General features: G+C 47.8%; 1 protein-coding gene across 2 annotated transcripts in view; it reads left to right on the top strand.

Moving 5' to 3' along the window:
- LOC147106202 (potassium voltage-gated channel subfamily KQT member 1-like) overlaps positions 1–22,662 on the top strand; it is a 289,282-nt gene that overhangs the window by 22,968 nt on the left and 243,652 nt on the right. The gene's annotated exons all lie outside the window — the stretch shown is intronic.

Genomic DNA, 22,662 nt, shown 5'->3' with positions numbered 1-22,662 from the left:
GCACCACCTGCTTTAAGTGCGGTAAGAAGGGGCACTTCGGGAAGGTGTGCAGAGGGAACCCCGCCGGAAAACCCGCCGCGTGTGCGCCGTGGGAGCGGCCATCTTGGACGCCATCTTGCCCGACCTCGTGGGGTCTGCCATCTTGTGAGCAGACAGCGTGGACGCCATCTTGTCTCGATCAGGGCCCTACAGTGGCATCGGTCACAGTGGACCAGACCAGGCCGCACCCGCTATCCAAATCAATGGTGGACATCGAGGTAAACGGGTGCAGGGTTAAATGTCTAATTGACAGTGGAAGCACGGAGAGTTTTATCCACCCTGAACTGGTACAACAACTCTCCCTAAAGGTGGTCCCTACTCGGGGTACCATCTCCATGGCTGATAAAACCCAGACATCGACCATTATGGGTTACTGCACGGTACAATTGTCCGTTAACGGAACTGTATACGATAATTTTAAAGTATTAATCATGAAGAATCTATGTGCGAGCGTGATCTTGGGCCTGGATTTCCAGTGCTACCACCAAAGCATCACGCTCAATTACGGTGGGTCCCAGCCGCCCCTCACAGTGTGCGGTCTGGCTACCCTGAAGGTAAAGCCGCCTTCGCTATTCGCGAACCTTACCCCTAACTGCCGGCCAATAGCGACCAAAAGCAGGAGGTACAGCTGGGAGGACAGGCGATTTATCGCGACCGAGGTAGACAGGCTCCTGAAAGAGCGCATTATTGAACGCAGCAATAGCCCGTGGCGCACCCAAGTGGTGGTGGTAAGGGGTAGCGAGAAGAAACGGATGGTGATCGACTATAGCCAAACGATCAACAAGTACACCCAACTAGACGCCTACCCGCTACCCCGCATATCAGAAATGGTGAACCAAATCGCCCAATACCGGGTGTTCTCCATCATCGACCTCAAGTCAGCGTACCACCAGCTCCCTATCAGACCGGAGGACCGCCCGTACACCGCCTTCGAGGCGAACGGACGCCTCTACCAAGTCCTCAGAGTCCCCTTTGGGGTGACGAATGGGGTCTCGGTCTTCCAGAGGGAGATGGACCGCATGGTCGATGACTACCACTTGCAGGCAACCTTCCCCTACCTCGACAACGTCACCATCTGCGGTCACAACCAGCAGGATCACGACTCGAACCTCGAGAGGTTCCTGAAAACCGCACAAAAACTCAACCTCACCTACAATGAGGACAAGTGCGTTTACAACACCACGCGCCTCTGCATACTAGGCAGCGTGGTGGAGAATGGGGAAATCGGACCAGACCCCGACCGATTGCGCCCCCTACGGGAGCTGCCCCTGCCCAACACTCCCAAAGCCCTGAAAAGGTGCCTGGGGTTATTTTCTTATTATTCCCAATGGGTCCCCAACTACTCCGACAAAGCCCGCCCCCTCTTGAAAGCATCCTCTTTTCCGCTCTCTGCTGAGGCCCACGCCGCCTTCAAAAGCATTAAGCAGGATATTGAGCGGGCCACGCTCCAGGCAGTGGACGAGAACACTCCATTTCAAGTGGAAAGTGATGCGTCTGATTTCGCCTTGGCGGCCACCCTCAACCAGGCGGGGCGGCCCGTAGCTTTCTTCTCGAGGACCCTCCAAGGGCCCGAGATCAGACACTCCTCCGTGGAAAAGGAGGCCCAAGCCATCGTGGAGGCAGTGCGCCACTGGCGCCACTACCTAGCCGGCAAACGCTTCACCCTACTTACCGACCAGCGGTTGGTAGCGTTTATGTTCAATAATAAACAGAGGGGGAAGATTAAAAATGATAAGATTCTTAGGTGGCGGATCGAGCTCTCCACCTTCGATTATGACATCATTTACCGGCCAGGGGCCCGTAACGAATCCCCCGACGCCCTCTCACGAGGGATGTGTGCCAGCGCCACCGGGGATCGGCTACAGACCCTCCACAATGACCTCTGCCACCCAGGGGTCACGCGGCTGTTCCACTTCATAAAGTCCCGCAACTTACCCTACTCGATTGAGGAAGTTCGGTCTCTGACCAGGAACTGCCGCACTTGCGCTGAGTGCAAGCCTCGGTTCTACCGCCCAGATAGAGCCCACTTAATCAAAGCTACACGGCCCTTTGAATGGCTCAGCTTAGATTTCAAGGGCCCCCTCCCGTCCGTCGACCGCAATGTTTACTTCCTGAACATTGTGGACGAATACTCCCGGTTCCCATTCGCCTTCCCCTGCCCAGACATAACCAGCGCCACGGTCATTAAATGCCTCAACAGCCTGTTCGGTATGCCGAGCTACATCCATGCGGATAGGGGGGGGCGTCCTTCATGAGTGAAGAGCTACGCCAGTACATGCTGTCCAGGGGGATCGCCACGAGCCGTACCACCCGCTACAACCCCCGGGGTAACGGTCAAGTGGAGCGAGAGAACGGGACAGTATGGAAAGCAGTCACTCTAGCTCTAAGGACCAAAGGCCTCCCTATCTCCCGCTGGCAGGAAGTCCTCCCAGATGTGCTCCATTCGATACGGTTGCTATTGTGTACTGCCACTAATGCCACGTCTCATGAGCGAATGTTTGTCTTTCCCCGGAAATCCACCTCCGGCGTATCCATGCCGTCATGGCTCTCCACCCCAGGTCCGGTATTCGTGCGAAGGCATGTGAGGGACCACAAGACGGACCCTCTCGTGGAGTCAGTGCACCTACTCCACGCCAACCCCCAATACGCGTATGTCCGGCACGCCGACGGAAGGGAGGACACCGTGTCCATAAAGGACGTCGCCCCAGCCGGTAACGACAACAACCACGACAACAGCAGCAACAACAGCAGCAACAACGACCACAGCAACTCTTACCCACCCACTACTCTTTCATCACCCCCGGAAGAACATCGACCAACGGTACCCCCACCAACTACCCCTTCAACAACCCTGGCGGCACCCCCGGCAGAGACCCAGGAGGCCACCGGGGACACCCAGCCGACACCCGCGGCACCACAACAGCCACGTCGGTCGCAGAGGACTATCAAACCCCCGAACAGACTAAATCTATAGAAGGGGTGAATGTGATGAAATATTCCATTCATCACTCATCAGTATTTCTCTGCCTGTGACTGTGGTTGGTTTCAGTTTCATTTCCATTGTATTGTACTGTGTGTAGGGCTCCGCCCATACCTGGCTCCTATGTAAGCTGGCCCAGCCTGCAGCACATCCAGTACGGCAGACCTCTGGATGGAAGATACATTCTCCTCTGTGTGTTACCTTCTAAGTCAATAAAAGCCTTGTTTTGTTTCGCTAACATCGAGTCTCTGATTTATTGAGGCACATCACCATCCTCCGCCTGCTTCACGACGACCTGCAAGCCGTGATCTTGATCAACGGTTCCACCACAGACCCAATTCACGTACGAATCGGGGTCAAGCAAGGCTGTGTCATCGCACCAACGCTCTTCTCGATCTTCCTTGCTGCAATGCTCCATCTCACCCTCAGTAAGCTCCCCGCTGGAGTGGAGCTAATTTACAGAACAAACGGGAAACTGTTCAACCTCCGTCGCTTCCAGTCCAGATCCAAGGTCGTCCCATCCTCTGTCGTCGAATTACAGTATGCAGACGACGCTTGCCTCTGCGCTCACTCGGAGGTCGAACTCCAAACCATCGTCAACACCTTCACCGAAGCGTACGAGAGCATAGGCCTTGCACTAAACATCCGTAAGACAAAGGTCCTTTACCAACCTGTCCCCGCCACACAGTACTGCCCCCCAATTATCAAAATCCACGACAAGGCCTTGGACAATGTGGACCACTTTCCATACCTCGGGAGCCTACTGTCAACAAGGGCAGACGTCGACGACGAAGTCCAACACCGCCTTCAGTGTGCCAGTGCAGCCTTCAGTTGCCTGAGGAAGAGAGTGTTTGAAGATCTGGACCTCAAACCTGGCATTAAGCTCATGGTCTACAGACCAGCAGTGATACCCGCCCTGCTGTATGCCTCAGACATGGAACATGTACAGCAGGCACCTCAAAGCACTGGAGAGGTACTACTAACGCTGCCTCCGCAGATCCTGCAAATCCATTGGCAGGATAGGCACACAAACATCAGTGTTCTTGCTCGGGCCAACATCCCCAGCATCGAAGCTTTGACCACGCTTGATCAGCTCCGATGGACGGCTCACATTGTCCGCATGCCCGATGCGAGACTCCCAAAACAAGCGCTCTACTTGGAGCTCTGGCACAGCAAGAGAGCCCCAGGTGGGCAGAGGAAACGCTTCAAGGACACCCTCCAAGCCTCCTTGAAAAAGTGTAACATCCCCACTGACACCTGGGAATCCCTGGCCCAAGACCGCATAAAGTGGAGGAGAAGCATCCGGGAAGGCGCCGAATACCTCGAGTCTCTTCGCCGGGAGCAAGTGCAGGCAGCCCAAGGAGCGCACACCCACCCGCCCCTTCAACCACCGTCAGCCCCACCTGTGACAGAGACTGTAGGTCCTGCATTGGACTCCTCAATCACCTGCGAGCTCATTTTTAATGTGGAAGCAAGTCATCCTCGGTTCCGAGGGACTGCCGAAGAGGACCAGCCACATAAATACTGTGGCAACAAGAGCAGATCAGAGGCTAGGTATTCTGCGGCGAGTGTCTCACCTCCCTGACTCCCCAAAGCCTTTCCACCATCTACAAGGCACAAGTATGGAGTGTGATGGAATACTCTCCACTTGCCTGGATGAGTGCAGCTCCAACTCTCGAAGCTCAACGCCATCCAGGACAAAGCAGCCCGCTTGATTGGCACCACATCCACCAGCTTAAACATTCACTCCCTCCACCACCGGCGTATCGTGGCTGCTGTGTGTACCATCTACAAGATGCATTGCAACAACTCACCAAGTATTTCTTCGGCAGCACCTCCCAAACCCGCGACCTCTTCCACCGAGAAGGACAAGGGCAGCAGGCTCTTGGATACACCAGCTCCTCCAAGGTCCCCTCCAACTCGTACACCATCCTGACTTAGAAGTATATCACCGATCCTTCATCGTCGCTGGGTCAAAATCCTGGAACTCCCTAACTTCACCACACGGACTGCAGCGGTTCAAGAAGGTGGCTCACCACCACCTTCTCAAGGGCATTAGGGATGGGCAATAAATGCTGGCCTTGCCAGCGACGCCCACATCCCATAAACTAATAAAAACAAAATAAAAAAAATCACTGTGGCCTCTTCCAGGCAGCAAATCCGCTTTCTGGAGCAGACACGCTTGGGAGTTAAAATCCACTCTGGGTTGTGCTTAAAAATAGTTCAGTATAGATGAGTCATAGACAAAATTTGGAGAGGAGGGAGAGAGTACTTTTGTTTTAATGATCCCATTTAAAAAAAAAAAACTCTTCCATGGATCTGTGTTTAATCCTCATTTTAACTAACACTTTATGAAGGAGTGAAGGGAAGCAGGGAAAGATAGACTTGGAATGTGGACCGTGTACTGTCATTGTCTTAAAATTGCTGTTGGTCTATCTGGCCATTTAGACTAATCGAATACTATTCTGTGTAGAGCAGGAATCCTTCTCTGATCCACACATGGAAAGTTGCAGCTTTCCCTACTTTGAACCAAGGGCCACCTGATATCTGTTTCTTTATCCTTAAATTTCATTGGTTAAGGAGATGAACTGTTGGTCCCATCATTCAAGGTCCCAGATGCCCCATTGACCTCCCCGCACTGTTACCAAATCTCATTTCTTGCAAGTTGTGGTACAAACATTTTTCAAGCTGAAGGGTGAGGAAAAAAATCCAAATCATGGGGCATGCCCTGCTCCAGCAAATTCTGGCCCAAAATGTTTGCTATCTTGTAAACAAACATCTTCATTAATTCTTGTTCAAACAATATGACTGCAAAACTTGCATGTGATATGAAATTACATCCCTCTCTGATTTCACATTCCCCTTTAAGTATTTATTTACATTAATATGCCAATACCTCCTACAAAAACAAGCCCACAGATGAAATAAAATACCACTGCAACAAATTCAAGCTTAAATGACAAATACATTTACAATGACTGTCAAAAATAAAGGTCACCTTTTTATGATATTGACGTAATACAAGTTGCCCCATCCATTTCTTTTCATGGATATCAAGATTTATAAAAACTGCCATGTGTGTGTGATGTGCCTCAATAATTCCGAGACTTGATGTTAGCAAAACAAGGCTTTTATTAACGTAGAAAGTAACACATAAGAGAGAGAGGTATCTTCCTTCTGGAGACTGAGGCCAGACTGAGCTAGCTTACAAAAGGGGCCAGGTATGGGCGGAGCCCTACACACACAGCACATTCCAATAAACAATACAATGAGGACTGGGGGAAGGGAAATGACACTGAAACCGACCAGAGTCACAGGCAGTGATGAATGGAATATTTCATCACATTCACCCCTTCTATAGATTTAGTCTGTTCGGGGGTTTGATAGTCCTCTGCGACCGACGTGGCTGTTGTGGTGCCGCGGGTGTCGGCTGGGTGTCCCCGGTAGTCTCCTGGGTCTCTGCCGGGGGTGCCGCCAGGGTTGTTGAAGGGCTAGTTGGTGGGGGTGCCGTTGGTCGATGTTCTTCCGGGGGTGATGAAAGAGTAGTGGGTGGGTAAGAGTTGCTGTGATCGTTGTTGCTGCTATTGCCGTGGTTGTTGTCGATGCCGGCTGGGGCGACGTCTTTTATGGACACGGTGTCCTCCCTTCCATCAGCGTGCCGGACATATGCGTATTGGGGGTTGGCGTGGAGTAGGTGTACTGGCTCCACGAGAGGGTCCGTCTTGTGGCCCCTCACATGCCTTCGCACGAGTACCGGACCTGGGGTGGAGAGCCATGACGGCATGGATACGCCTGAGGTGGATTTCCGGGGAAAGACAAACATTCGTTCATGAGGCGTGGCATTAGTGGCCGTACACAATAGCGACCGTATCAAATGGAGCACATCCGAGAGGATTTCCTGCCAGCGGGAGATAGGGAGGCCCTTGGTCCTTAGAGCTAGAGTGACTGCTTTCCATACTGTCCCGTTCTCTCGCTCCACTTGGCCGTTACCCCGGGGGTTGTAGCTGGTGGTACAGCTCGTGGCGATCCCCTTGGACAGCATATACTGGCGTAGCTCTTCACTCATGAAGGACGCCCCCCTATCCGTATGGATGTAGCTCGGCATACCGAACAGGCAGAACAGGCTGTTGAGGCATTTAATGACCGTGGCGCTGGTCATGTCTGGGCAGGGGAAGGCGAATGGGAACCGGGAGTATTCGTCCACAATGTTCAGGAAGTAAACATTGCGGTCGACGGACGGGAGGGGGCCCTTGAAATCTAAGCTGAGCCGCTCAAAGGGCCGTGTAGCTTTGATTAAGTGGGCTCTATCTGGGCGGTAGAACCGAGGCTTGCACTCAGCGCAAGTGCGGCAGTTCCCGGTCAGGGACTGAACTTCCTCAATCGAGTAGGGTAAGTTACGGGACTTTATGAAGTGGAACAGCCGCGTGACCCCTGGGTGGCAGAGGTCGTTGTGGAGGGTCTGTAGCCGATCCCCGGTGGCGCTGGCACACATCCCTCGTGAGAGGGCGTCAGGGGATTCGTTAAGGGCCCCTGGCCGGTAAATGATGTCTTACTCGAAGGTGGAGAGCTCGATCCGCCACCTAAGAATCTTATCATTTTTAATCTTCCCCCTCTGTTTATTATTGAACATAAACACTACCGACCGCTGGTCGGTAAGTAGGGTGAAGCGTTTGCCGGCTAGGTAATGGCGCCAGTGGCGCACTGCCTCCACGATGGCTTGGGCCTCCTTTTCCACGGAGGAGTGTCTGATCTCGGGCCCTTGGAGGGTCCTCGAGAAGAAAGCTACGGGCCGCCCCGCCTGGTTGAGGGTGGCCGCCAAGGCGAAATCAGACGCATCACTTTCCACTTGAAATGGAGTGTTCTTGTCCACTGCCTGTAGCGTGGCCCGCTCAATATCCTGCTTAATGCTTTTGAAGGCGGCGTGGGCCTCAGCAGAGAGCGGAAAAGAGGATGCTTTCAAGAGGGGGCGGGCTTTGTCGGAGTAGTTGGGGACCCATTGGGAATAATAAGAAAATAACCCCAGGCACCTTTTCAGGGCTTTGGGAGTGTTGGGCAGGGGTAGCTCCCGTAGGGGGCGCAATCGGTCGGGGTCTGGTCCGATTTCCCCATTCTCCACCACGCTGCCTAGTATGCAGAGGCGCGTGGTGTTGAAAACGCACTTGTCCTCGTTGTAGGTGAGGTTGAGTTTTTGTGCGGTTTCCAGGAACCTCTCGAGGTTCGAGTCGTGATCCTGCTGATTGTGGCTGCAGATGGTGACGTTGTCGAGGTAGGGGAAGGTTGCCTGCAAGTGGTGGTCATCGACCATGCTGTCCATCTCCCTCTGAAAAACCGAGACCCCATTCGTCACCCCAAAGGGGACTCTGAGGAATTGGTAGAGGCGTCCGTTCGCCTCGAAGGCGGTGTACGGGCGGTCCTCTGGTCTGATAGGGAGCTGGTGGTACGCTGACTTGAGGTCGATGGTGGAGAACACCCGGTATTGGGCGATTTGGTTCACCATTTCTGATATGCGGGGTAGCGGGTAGGCGTCTAGTTGGGTGTACCTGTTGATCGTTTGACTATAGTCGATCACCATCCGTTTCTTCTCGCTACCCCTTACCACTACCACTTGGGCGCGCCATGGGCTATTGCTGCGTTCAATAATGCGCTCTTTCAGGAGCCTGTCTACCTCGGTCGCGATAAACCGCCTGTCCTCCCAGCTGTACCTCCTGCTTTTGGTCGCTATTGGCCGGCAGTTAGGGGTAAGGTTCGCGAATAGCGAAGGCGGCTTTACCTTCAGGGTAGCCAGACCGCACACTGTGAGGGGCGGCTGGGACCCACTGTAATTGAGCGTGATGCTTTGGTGGTTGCACTGGAAATCCAGGCCCAAGATCACGCTCGCACATAGGTTCTTCATGATTAATACTTTAAAATTATCGTATACTGTTCCGTTAACGCCCAATTGTACCGTGCAGTAACCCAGAATGGTCGATGTCTGGGTTTTATCAGCCATAGAGATGGTACCCTGAGCAGGGACCACCTTTAGGGAGAGTTGCTGTGCCAGTTCAGGGTGGATAAAACTCTCCGTGCTTCCACTGTCAATTAAACATTTAACCCGGCACCCATTTACCTCGATGTCCACCATTGATTTGGATAGCGGGTGCGGCCTGGTCTGGTCCACTGTGACCGATGCCACTGTAGGGCCCTGATCGATACAAGATGGCGTCCACGCTGTCTGCTCATAAGATGGCGGACCCCACGAGGTCGGGCAAGATGGCGTCCAAGATGGCCGCTCCCATGGCGCACACGCGGCGGTGGCGGGTTTTCCGGCGGTTGGTTTTCCGGCGGGGTTCCCTCTGCACACCTTCCTGAAGTGCCCCTTCTTACCGCACTTAAAGCAGGTGGTGCCTTTCGCCGGGCACAGGTTTCTGGTGTGTTTTGGCTGCCCGCAGAAGTAGCAGTTGGGTCCCTGACGTGTCGCGGCTGTCATAGGGCTTCTGGGGGGAGAGCGGGGCCCCGCCGGTGTCGGGCTGCCTGGCGGGGAAGATGCCTTCCAAGATGGCAGTGCACACGTGGCGGCGTGGACGGCGCGGGCTGAAGAGTAGGCGTCCGAGTTTCTCTGGGCCACATCCAGGGATCGCGCGGTGTCCGCAGCCTGTTTCAGATCCAACCCCGTTTTTTCCAGCAGTCTTTGCCGGATGTAAGTGAAGCTGAGGCCTGTGATGAAGGCATCGTGAACAAGCTCGTCAGTGTACACTGCGGCTTTTACATCTCGGCACTTGCAGTCTTTGCCAAGCATTTTCAGGGTGCTTAGGAACTCCTCCACCGATTCCCCAGGTCGCTGTGCGCGAGTAGCGAGCAGATGCCTAGCATACACCTCATTCGTAGGCTGCTGGTAATGCGCCTTTAAGATGTCGCAGGCGGCCAGGTACGTATCGGCATCGTGGATGAGGGGGTAAACCCGGTGGCTTACCCAATTCCGCAGAATTCTGAGTCCCATCCTCGCAGCGTCCGTAGCATCTTTGACGGCTGCAGAATTGTCCAGGAAGAATTCCATACACTCAAACCAGTGTCCGAAGCGTGCTGATACGTCTGGAGCATGTTGATCCAAATCCAAACGTTCGGGTTTCAGGAGTTGATCCATAGTGTTGAAAAATAAGTTAATAAAATTGATGTGCCTCAATAATTCCGAGACTCGATGTTAGCGAAACAAAACAAGGCTTTTATTAACTTAGAAAGTAACATGTAAGAGAGAGAGGTATCTTCCTTCTGGAGACTGAGGCCCGACTGAGCTAGCTTACAAAAGGGGCCAGGTATGGGCGGAGCCCTACACACACACAGCACACTCCAATAAACAATACAATGAGGACTGGGGGAAGGGAAATGACACTGAAACCGACCACAGTCACAGGCAGTGATGAATGGAATATTTCATCACAGTGTGTACAGTTGGTTATTGCTCATAACAAACATTAAATTTGCTGATACAACCCAATTCATATCGGTGTCTCATGCAATGTCGGAACAGAGTTCAAAAACTGGTGGAAATATTGCATTTTCTATAGCAATGGGCCCAGAGCATGCTCTGCCCTCCAATCCCTGCATATCATAGAAACATAGAAGATAGGAGCAGGAGTAGGCCATTTGGCCCCTCAAGCCTGCTCCGCCACTTAATGAGATCATGGCTGATCATCCAAACTCAGTACCATGTCCCTGCTTTCTCCCCATATCCCTTGATCCCTTTAGCCTTAAGAAATATATCTAACTCCTTCTTGAATATATTTAATGAATTGGCCTCAACTGCATTCTGTGGTAGAGAATTCCACAGGTTCATCACTCTCTGGGTGAAGAAATTCCTCCTCCTCTCAGTCCTAAATGGCTTACCCCTTATCCTTAGACTGTGACCCCTGGTTCTGTACTCCCCCGCCATCGGGAAGATCCTTGTTTGAGGAACCTTGCTGTGCACAAATTGGCTGTTGCTTTTCCCTACATTATAACTGAATGTACTTAAATGGGATGCTCAGCTCCTTGCAGACTTTGAAATATTTAAGATGTTGAAATCTCCATGTGACTCCTCAATTTTTTTTAATTGGCTTTCAGTAGGACTCGAAAGATGCAAAATAACCAGAGGACCTTTTTGGAGGTGGTCTTGCACCTGTTGCCCAAGTAGGCTTTGGGTGAGTTTTACAATGCACAGTTGCACTGTGAACCCAAAACTATTTGCTCCAATACAAATTATATGGTATAACTGATGGATACATTTCAAGGCTATTAGATTATAATTTAAGAATATGATTGGTACATTTGTAACTGGGCAGTCTTTTTATAATGCCAAAATTCCTGCCTTTGCTAATTTTAACAAAAAGCGAGAGAGAAGTTTTATTTTACAAACAAAATGCTATTTTACTCCTGTGATTATTGACCTCAAACTGGACTTATTTTCCACTGATGCCTGGAGGTGAAATGATGTGAAAATAGGGAAGTTTCTCAATTTTATACAGTTTAAATGGCTGGAGTTAAAATTGAAAATGTTCTCCCTCACCAAGACGACCACAAATGTTGTGTCTGTGGAAAAGCAGTGAAGACCTTTTTTCAGAAACCAATTGAACATTGCTTTGGTGACTGGAATAGCTTATTTGAAATGTTAACGTATGTAGGTCGCACACAGTGATGTGGACATTCTGTTCACTTTGAATACTGAGCCATTAAGAGATTCTATTATAGCGACAAAACTCTGCCTGGGGGAAATGTATGCAGGGAATGGCAATATCTGGATATTAACATTTCATTTTACAAGGTGTAGAATTTGTCAAACTCTCATTTGTGCTACTTTACTTTAGTTATGGCAAAGGAATTTGCATTGTCCAGGTGTAACATCCCCTCTTATAGGTCAACCAATAGATAAACCTGACTGTAGATAAACCTGATGATGTTGTCCAGAAGTCTTGTTGCTTATTAAACTCTGAAAGAAACACCATTGCAAGAAGGGTACATTGATCCTTGGTGGACTGATCCTAATTTTTTCAATCACTTCGTTGATGACCAAGACATTCCTGATGCAATTTTTAGCTGAGTCCATAAATGAATGAGCAGCCGTCTGTCTGAAACAGGCAGGAGACTGTTTAAATATGTAAAGCAGGATGTCCTGCCAGTTGTAGGAACCCAAATACAATTTTCAGGTACAGATAGGTGGAGCTTACGCCAGGCATAGACCTTCCTAACTAGCGATCCTTCAAAGGATTGTTGGAGACTGCTCCAAAAAATGGCTCAGGAATTTTTTTCCTGTATGAAATCTCCCGCCCACCTCCCAAACTCGATTTGCTGGCCAGCTCTGTGTAGAAGCCAGCCGATTTCCCGCACTCCCACAACTGGCGAGCTGTAGTGTGTAACGCCTCATAAATGGTTTGCGCCTCACACCGGCACTAAGGGATGGATAGCATGGCCACTCTGCCGACTTCAGGCGGAAGTCAAAGTTCATCCCCATGATCTTTGGAAGGATTGGGATAAAGTGATGAGCATCCTATGTATTCGCCTATAAGTACACTATTGTGATTAGATGCTATTTGTTAAACCTGGGCGTGCTAACCCATACATGACATAGGTAAAAACACCAGATTAGTTTAAAGTGAACTCTGATCTGCTTAAAAAAATTGCTGTCTAGCTGTGCACATGGGAGTAAAGTGGTGGGAGTGTTCTTTCTTACTAAATTGGCTCCTAAACTGCTTTCTTCGGAAAAGAGCTGATGCATTAGCTTAATATGGTGCAGGAAAGGAATATTCAGTGAGTAATACCCTGATATCTAAACCTCCTGAAAAGGATGTCTTCTCCCCCCCACCCCCCCCAAACTGTCAATTCGAACTTATTCCTGTGGCATGTGGAAGATGCTTTCTTTAAAAAAAAAAGACCAAGTTTCTCTACTGGTATCAGTTCTTAATTGTTGTATTTTGCATTATTTGGGCTATTTCTGTCTCTTTTTATGCTAGTTATTTTCGTTAACAAGTTTCCCATATTACCCACTCAATAATTACAGCAGATTCTATACATATTTAGCTCTGTTTTTGTTGTCATATGGTAATGAGTAACCGTTTCTTGGTATTTCAGTAGTTTTGCACTATGCTAGTAAAATCACAGTCAGTTTAAACTGTACTTCCACACAAGGTAGTCCAATAGATAACCTAGCAAAAATGGTTCTATTACTATACTTAAAGATTTGCACGTTGTCATCAGTGCTTGTTGGTACAACATGAAACTGAGCATCTCTTGAATTTAAAAAAAAAATCTGAGGGGAATATAATAGCATAGGATGTACACTTCAAATGACTCAGCCCATTGAGGTGATTAGTGGAAAAATCGTTAGTAGTAAACCAGATGGACCTTTCCCAAGAGCGGAAAACTGATTGCTCTGCACAGGTGTCTGACAGCTTTATAATTACCAGAGAATTGAAGGTTGTTTGATTTTTTTCTCTCTATTCCCTCAAAGTAAGGCATGGTAGTGCTGAGTAGTGGAACTTTTTTTTGCTGTTTGTGGAGACTTGGAAAAAGGGAGCGTGTTAATTTTCCCGAGCAGGCTAGTTAAGTTATTCACATATAATAATTTTGTGCACTTTTTTTAAAATGCTGTCATTAACCTGTTTAAAATAGCCAGTATGTTACCAGAGGAAATTTAAAAACTTTGGACCGGAATTTGCGGTGCATAATAACGGCGAACTATGTGTTCGCTGTTATTAGCCCTTTGAAACTGACCACAACTTCAGGATGTAGCGCATGCCCATCTAAACGTGGAAATCCTGAATTTGTGGTCAGTCATTCACTGCTCCGACATGGGCTGCCTTGTGGCCCCTCCCCCATTACCAGCAATCAGTGTAATCCGTGAAACTGCCGAAAAATTCAGCTTTTCTGCGGTAATATCGCTGTTAAACACCCCATTAAATATTGGGCCTTGTTGGATTAGGTGCAACTGGGGTTTTAATAGCATATTGACTGCTAAACCAACATTATGGTCATGAAAAACTAATTTTAATATTGTGGAGTGTCAAATTTCTCAATTATGATTGAAAATTACAATTTTTATGAAACTTTAAAATTAAAAAAAAATCTGAAAAAAGTTTGTTCATATTTATTTTACATAAGAACATAAGACGTAGGAGCAGGAGTAGGTCATTTGGCCCCTCGAGCCTGCTCCGCCATTCAATAAGATCATGGCTGATCTGATCTTGGCCTCAACTCCACTTCCCTGCCTGCTCCCATAACCCTTATCGTTCAAAACTCTGAATATATTTAAGGTGGAGATAGACAATGACCCAGCCTCCACAGCTCTCTGGGGAAGAGAATATCAAAGATTCACAACACTCTGAGAGAAGAAATTCCTCCTCATTTCCGATTTAAAAGGGTGCCCCCTTCTGAAATAATGCCCCCTAGTTCTAGATTCCCCCACGAGGGGAAACATCCTCTCTGCATCTACCCTGTCAAGCCCCTTCAGAATCTTATATGTTTCAATAAGATCCCCTCTCATTCTTTTAAACTCCAATGAGTATAGGCCCAACCTGCTCAACTTTTTTTCATAAGACAACATTTTCATCTCCGGAATCAACCTTGTGAACCTTCTGTGAACTGCCTCCAATGCAAGTATATCCTTCCTTAAATAAGGAGACCAAAACTGTACGCAGTACTCCAAGTGTAGTCTCACCAACGCCCTCTATAGTTGTAACAGGACTTCCCTAATTTTATACTCCATTCGCTTTGCAAGAGGTCAACACTCCATTTGCCTTCCTAATTACTTGCAGTACCTGCATGCTAACTTTGTGATTCATATACAAGGACCCCCAGATCCCTCTGTTCCTCAGCATTTTGTAATCTCTCCCCATTTAAATAATCTGCTTTTTTATTTTTCCTACCGAAGTGGATAACTTGCATTTTCCCACATTATACTCCATCTGCCAGATTCTTACCTATATCCCTTTGGAGATTCTTTGTGTCCTTCACACAATTTGCTTTCCCACCTATCTTTGTGTCATCAGCAAATTTAGCTACATTACACTCAGTCCCTTCATCCAAGTCATTAATATGGATTGTAAACAGCTGAGGTCCCAGCACTGATCCCTGCGGCACCCCACTAGTTAATGATTACCAACCTGAAAATGACCCATTTATCCTGACTTTCTGTTAGATAGCCAATCCTCTATCCATGCTAATATATTACCCCCAACCCCATGAGATCTTATCTTGTGTATTAACCTTTTATGTGGCACCTTATCGAATGCCTTCTGGAAATCCAAATACACAACATCTACTGGTTCCCCCTTATCCACCCTACTCATTACATCCTCAAAGAACTTCAGCAAATTTGTCAAACATGATTTCCCTTTCACAAAACCATGCTGACTCTGCTTGACTTATGATTTTCTAAATGTCCTGCTACCACTTCCTTAATGATGGACTCTAGCATTTTCCCAATGACAGATGTTAGGATAACTGGTTGATAGTTGCCTGGTTTCTGTCTCCTTTTCTTAAATAGGGGTGTTACGTTTGCGGTTTTCCAGTCCGCTGGGACCTCTCCAGATCCAGGGTATTTTGATGGATTACAACCAATGCATCTACTATCTTTGCAGCCACCTCTTTTAAGACTCTAGGATGCAGGCCATCGGGTCCAGGGGACTGGTTCACCTTTAGTCTCATTCGTTTGCCTAGTACTTTCTCTCTAGTGATAGCAATTGTTTTAAGTCCCCCCCACCCCACTAGCCCCTTGATTATCCATTATTGGGATGCTTTTAGTGTCTTCTACCGTGGAAGACCGATACAAAATATTTGTTCAAAGCCTCCGCCATTTCCCTGTTTCCCATTATTAATTCCCCAGACTCCTCTTCTAGGGGACCAACGTTTACTTTAGCTACTCTCTTCCTTTTTATATACCGGTAGAAGCTCTTACTGTCTGTTTTTATATTTCTTGCTAGCTTACTCTCATAAGCTATCTTCTCTCCATTTTATCATTTTTTAGTTGTCCTTTGCTGGTTTTTAAAAATTTCCCAATCCTCTGGCCTTCCACTATTCTTCGCAACATTGTATGCTTTTGTTTTCAATTTGATGCCATCCTTTACTTCCTTAGTTAGCCACAGATGGTTCATCCTTCTCTTAGTCTTTCTTTCTCTCTGGAATATATCTTTGCTGAGAGTTATGAATTATCTCCTTAAATGTTTGCCACTGCTTTTCTACAGTCTTGCCCTGTAATATATTTTCCCAGTCCACTTTAACCAAATCTCCCTTCATACCTTTTGTAATCGCCTTTTATGTAAGTGCAGGACACTAGTTTGAGACCTAGCTTTCTCGCCCTCAAACTGAATTCTACCATGCTATGATCACTCTTCCCAAGTGGATCCTTCACTTCGAGATCATTAATTAATCCAGCCTCTTTACACATTACCAGATCTAAAATAGTCTTCTCCCTGGCTGGTTCCACAACCATATTGTTCCAAGAAACCATCCCTTATACATGTTAAGAACTCTTCCTCAAGTCTACCTTTGCCAATTTGCTTTGGCCAATCAAAATGAAGATTAAAATCTCCCATGATTATAGCCATACCTTTCCTACAAGCCTCTATTATTTCTTGATTTATACTCTGTCCTACAGTGTGGCTACTGTTTGGGGGCCTGTAGACCACTCCCACCAGTGACTTCTTACCCTTATTATTTCTTATCTCCACCCAAACTGATTCTACGTCTTGATCTTCTAAGCCAATATCATGTCTCATTACCACACTGATCTCATCACTTATTAACAGAGCTACACCACCTTCTTTACCTTTCTGCCTATCTTTACGAAATGGCAAATACCCCTGAATATTCAGTTCCCAGCCTTGGTCACCTTGCAGCCACGTCTCTGTAATGGCTATCAGATCATACCCATTTATTTCTATTTACGTATACTGTCAACTCATCTATCTTGTGAATGCTGCATGCGTTCAGATATAGAGCTTTTAATTTTGTCTTTTTACCATTTTTCCCTACTCTGACTCCTTTTTTCTGATGCACTCTTATGTGTATACGCTCTGTCCCTTCCTGTCACACTCTGGTTATCATTACCCCTATCGCTACCCTGCATTTTGCTGTCTCATTTTTCTTTGACTTTTTTTAAATTTCCGCTCAGCGTATCCCTCCGCCGCCCCCCTCCCCCCCCCCCCCCCCCCAACACTGTTTAGTTTAAAGCCTGATCTACAGTTATTCGATTCGCTAGGACACTGGTCCCAGCCTGGTTCAAATGAAGCCCGTCCTGACGGAACAGCTCCCTTTTTTCCCAGTACTGGTGCCAGTGCCCCAAGAATCGAAACCCATTTCTCCCACACCAATCTTTGAGCCACTCGTTCATCTCTCTGATCTTATTTACCCTATGCCAACTTGCACGTGGCTTAGGTAGTAAGCCAGAGTTTATTACCTTTTGTGTTTCTGCCTTTTTAATTTAGCCCCTAGCTGCTCATACTCCCTCAGCAGAACCTCTTTCTTTGTTCTACCTATGTCGTTGGTACCTACATGGACCATGACAACTGGATCTTCCCCTCCCACTCTAAGTTCCTCTCCAGGCCAGAGGAGATGTCCTTTACCCTGGCACCAGGCAGGCAACACAGCCTTTGGGACTCACGCTCTTGGCTGCAGAGACCAGTGTCTAACCCCCTAACTATACTGTCCCCTACCACTACCACTTCTTTTTGCTCCCCCCACTTGAATGGCTCCCTATACCACGGTGCTGTGGTCAGTTTGCTCATCCTCACTGCAGTCCCTGCTCTTGCCCACAGAGAGAGTAAGAACCTCGTAACTGTTGGACAAGAGCAAAGGCTGAGGTTCTTCCAGCACTACCTCCTGGGTTCCCCTACCTGCCTTGCTCATAGTTACACCCACCTGTCACTGACTGGACCAAATTTGAATTAATTTACCTAAGGGGTGTGACTTCCTTCTGGAACACAGCGTCCAGGTAACTTTCCCCGTCCCTGATGTGTCGCTGTGTTTGAAGCTCGGACGCCAGCTCATCAACACGGAGCCGAAGTTCCTCAAGCAACCAACACTTACTGCAAATGTGGTCGCCTCGGACCTCAATGGTGTCCACCAGTTCCCACATGTTGCAGCAGTAATACATTGCCTTATCCCCATGTGAGAGCCCCAATCTTTGTTTTGCTCTCTAATATTTTTAAAAAGTGGGGATAAACGCAGCTTTTCACTTCCTGCTTCCCTGTCTCTGAAAATTCTGCATTGTGATTGGCAGCTTAGACAGCTTGTTACATAGAATTACACAGGATATACGGCACAGAAACAGGCCATTCGACCCAACCATTTATGCTCCATTCGAGCCTCCTCCCGTCTTTCCTCATCTATCTCTATCAGCATAACCCTCTATTCCCTTTTCCCTCATATGCTTATCTAGCCTCCCCTTAAATGCATCTATGCTATTTGCCTCAACTACTCCGTGGTAGCGAGTTCCACATTCTCACCACTCTCTGGGTAAAGAAGTTTCTTCTGAATTCCCTATTTGATTTCTTGGTAATTATCTTATTTTGATGGCCTCTAGTTATGTTCCTTTCCACGAGTGGAAACATTCTCTCTCTATCCACTCTATCAAAACCTTTCATAATTTTAAAGCCCTCTATTAGGTCACACCTCAGCCTTCTCTTTTCAAGAGAAAAGGGACCCAGCCTGTTTATCCTTTCCTGATGGATATACCCTCGCATTTCTGGTATCATCCTTGTAAATCTTCTCTGCACCCTCTCCATAACAACATAAGAACTAGGAGCAGGAGTAGGCCATTCGGCCCTCTGAGCCTGCTCCGCCATTCAATGAGATCATGGCTGATCTTCTGCCTCGACACCATTCACTGGCCCTATCGCCATATCCCTTGATGCCCTTACTAGTCAGAAATCTATTGACTTCTGTTTTGAATATACCCAATGACTGAGCCTCCACAGCCCTCTGGGGTAGAGAATTCCAAAGATTCACCACCCTCTGTGTGAAGAAATTTCTTCTCATCTCAGTCCTGAATGGCCTACCCTCTAGCCTGAGGCTGTGGCCCCTGGTTCTAGACTCCCCAGCCAAGGGAAACATTCTCCCAGCATCCACCCTATCAAGCCCTGTAATAATTTTGTATGCTTCAATGAGATCCCCTCTCATTCTTCTGAATTCAAGAGAATACAGGCCTAGTTTACTCAATCTCTTCTCATACGACAGTCCCGCCATCCCAGGAATCAATCTCGTGACTCTTCGTTGCACTCCCTTTATGGCAAGTATATCCTTCCTTAGGTAAGGAGACCAAAATTGTACACAGTACTCCAGGTGTGGTCTCACCAAGGCCCTATATAATTGGAGTAAGACTTCTTTACTCCTGTATTCAAATCCTCTTGCAATGAAGGCCAGCATACCATTTGCCTTCCTAATGGCTTGCTGCACCTACACATTCACTTTCAGTGACTCATGTACAAGGACACCCAGGTCCCTTTGAGCATCTGCATCCCCCAATCTTTCACCATTTAGGAAATACTCTGCCTTTCTGTTTTTTCTACCAAAGTGGATAACTTCACATTTATCCACATTATATTCCATCTGCCATGTTCTCGCCCACTCGGAGCCTGTCGCGATCTCCTTGAAGCTTCTTCACAACTGACACTGCCATCTAGCTTTGTATCATCAGCAAATTTTGAAATGTTATATTTAGTCCCCTCATCCAAATCATTGATATAGATTGTGAATAGCTGGAGCCCAAGCACTGATCCTTGCGGTACCCCAATAGTCACAGCCTGCCATCCTGAAAAAGACCCATTTATCCCTACTCTTTGTTTTCTGTCTGTTAGCCAATTTTCAATCCATGCTAGTATATTATCCCCAATTCCATGTGCTCTAATTTTGTTCACCAACCTCTTGTGTGGGACCTTATCGAAAGCCATCTGAAAATCCAAATACATCACCTCTACCGGATCCCCTTTGTCTACTCCACTAGTTACATCCTCAAAGAGCTCCAATAGGTTTGTCAAACAGGATTTCTCTTTCATAAATCCATGTTGACTCTGCCCAATCTTACTATTAGTTTCTAAGTGCCCAGTTATTGCATCCGTTATAATAGATTCCAGCATTTTCCCAACTACTGATATAAGGCTAACGGGTCTGTAATTCCCCGTTTTCTCTCTCCCTCCCTCCTTAAATAGCAGGGTTACATTTGCTATCCTCCAATCTGCAGGAACCATTCCAGAATCTCTAGAATTTTGGAAGATGACAACCAATGCGTCCATTATCCCAATGGCCACCTCTTTCAAAACTCTAGGATGTAGGTTATCCGGTCCTTGGGATTTATCGACTTTTAGTCCCATTAATTTTGCTAGTACTGTTTATTTACTAATAATTTCTTTAATTTCCTCATTCTCGCCACACCCTTGGTTTTCTCGTATTTCTGGGAGGTTTTTTGTGTCTTCTTCCATGAAGACAGAAACAAAGTATTTATTTAGTTTCTCTGCCATTTCCTCATTCCCCATTATAAATTCTCCCGTCTCTGACTGTAAAGGACCTACATTTACCTTCAGTCTTTTCCTTTTCACATACCTATAGAAGCTTTTACAATCCGTTTTTATATTTTTTGCTAGTTTGTGCTCATATTCCATTTTCCCTTTCTTTACCAATTTCTTGGTCCCCCTTTGCTGATTTCTAGAAAGATCCCAATCCTCAGGCTGACTGCTTTTTCTGGCAACTTTATAAGCTTCCTCCTTTGACTTAATACTAGCTTTAATTTCTTTTGTTAGCCATGGTTGGATCACTTTTCCTTTTGGGTTTTTATGCCCTAGAGGAATATATGTTTGTTGCAAATTATGCATTATTTGCTTGAATGTTAACAATTGTATGTCCACCTTCATACCTTTTAGTGTAGTCTTCCAATCTACCATGGCCAACCTGTCCCTCAAGATTGAAGACCTTAGTTATTCCACGTGGATTACAACTGAACTTCCACCCTTCATGTTTCGGATCCATCCAGGATTACAAATATCTCCTCCGATATTCATCGCTCCTCGAACTACTGCTCTCACCGCATCTTGAGATCCACGCTCAAGGCCATGCGCTGTCACATGAACACTCTCGACCTCTCTCTTCAGCACCACCGACGCACTCTATCTCAAAGCTGTCCGGGTCCACAGTTCCATTTCCTCCTTTGACTCATCTGACGCTTCAACAAAAAACTTTTTGTCTTCCTTTCTGATGTCAAGGATTGCAAGCTTCATCAACTCTTGGACACCAACGCCCCTCTGGAACCACCTTCCCCGTCACTTTCCTCTGATCCCATCCCTTCTTCCAATCTCACCCCCTGCCATGTTTTCACTATCCCCTCTGACCTTCCCCTCTCTGACCCCGAACGATCTGTCCTCGGCAAAGGCCTGAGCTTCATCCCCTTACGCCCCCATCTCAATGAATTTCGAGCTCGGCACAATGCTGAGCTCTTTTTCCATCGCCTCTGTCTCCGTGCCCACTTCTTTGGCCAGGAGTCTTCCCCCTGCACAGCTGACCCTTTCTCCCGCTTTCTAAATTCTCGTTCTACTTGGACCCCTCCCTCTGGCCTCTTACCCTCGCTAGATCTTTTCATTGCTAACTGCCGACGTGACATTGTCCGTCTCAATTTCTCTGCTCCCCTCACTCACTCCAACCTACCTCCCTCTGAACTTCTGCACTCCATTCTCTCAGATCCAACTCCGACATAGTTATTAAACCTGCTGATAAGGGTGGTGCTGTTGTTGTTTGGAGAACCAACCTCGACCGTGCGGAAGCTGAACGCCAACTCTCCAACACCACCTCCCTACCTCCGCCTGGACCATAACTCCACGAGCAAACATCAAGCCATTGTTTCCAAGACTGTCACTGACCTCATCTCCTCTGGAGATCTTCCATCCATGGCCGCCAACCTCATAGTCCCCCAACCCCGCACAGCCCGCTTCTGCCGCCTTCCCAAGATCCACAAACAGGATTGCCCTGGTAGACCCATCGTTTTAGCCTGTTCTTGCCCCATGGAACTTATCTCTTCCTATCTCAACTCTTTTTTTTCTCCCCTTGTCCGGTCTCTTCCCACCTACATTCGCTGCTCTTCCGACGCCCTCCGTCACTTGTAACAGTTTCCAGTTTCCTGGCCCCAACTGCCTCCTTTTCACTGGATGTCCAATCCCTCTACACCTCCATCCCCCACCAAGACAGCCTTTGGGCACTCCGTTTCTTCCTTGAACTGAGGCCCAACCAGTTCCCATTCACCCTTCTCCGCCTGGCTGAACTTGTTCTCACAGTGAACAACTTCTCCTCTGACTCCACTCACTTCCTCCAAATTAAAGGGGTTGCTATGGGAACCTGCATGGGCCCTAGCTATGCCTGCCTGTTCATGGGATATGTGGAATATCCTTTGTTCCAGTCCTACTTGGGTCCCCTCTCGCCTCTTCTTCTGGTACATCGATGACTGTATCGGTGCCATTTCCTGCTCTCGCCCTGAACTAGATAAGTTCATTCACTTAACTTCCACCCTTCCCTCACCTTCACATGGTCCATCTCCGACTCTTCCCTTCTCTTCCTTGACTTCTCCGTCTCCATTTCTGGCGATTGGCTTGTGACAAACATCCACTACAAGCCCACTGATTCCCACAGCTACCTGGACTACACTTCTTCCCACCCCGCTT

This window comes from Somniosus microcephalus, chromosome 16 (genome assembly GCF_052327205.1).
Source record: "Somniosus microcephalus isolate GS21.2 chromosome 16, FLI_Smic_1.0, whole genome shotgun sequence".
NCBI lineage: Eukaryota > Metazoa > Chordata > Chondrichthyes > Squaliformes > Somniosidae > Somniosus > Somniosus microcephalus.
This window is presented reverse-complemented; position numbering and strand designations above follow the sequence as displayed.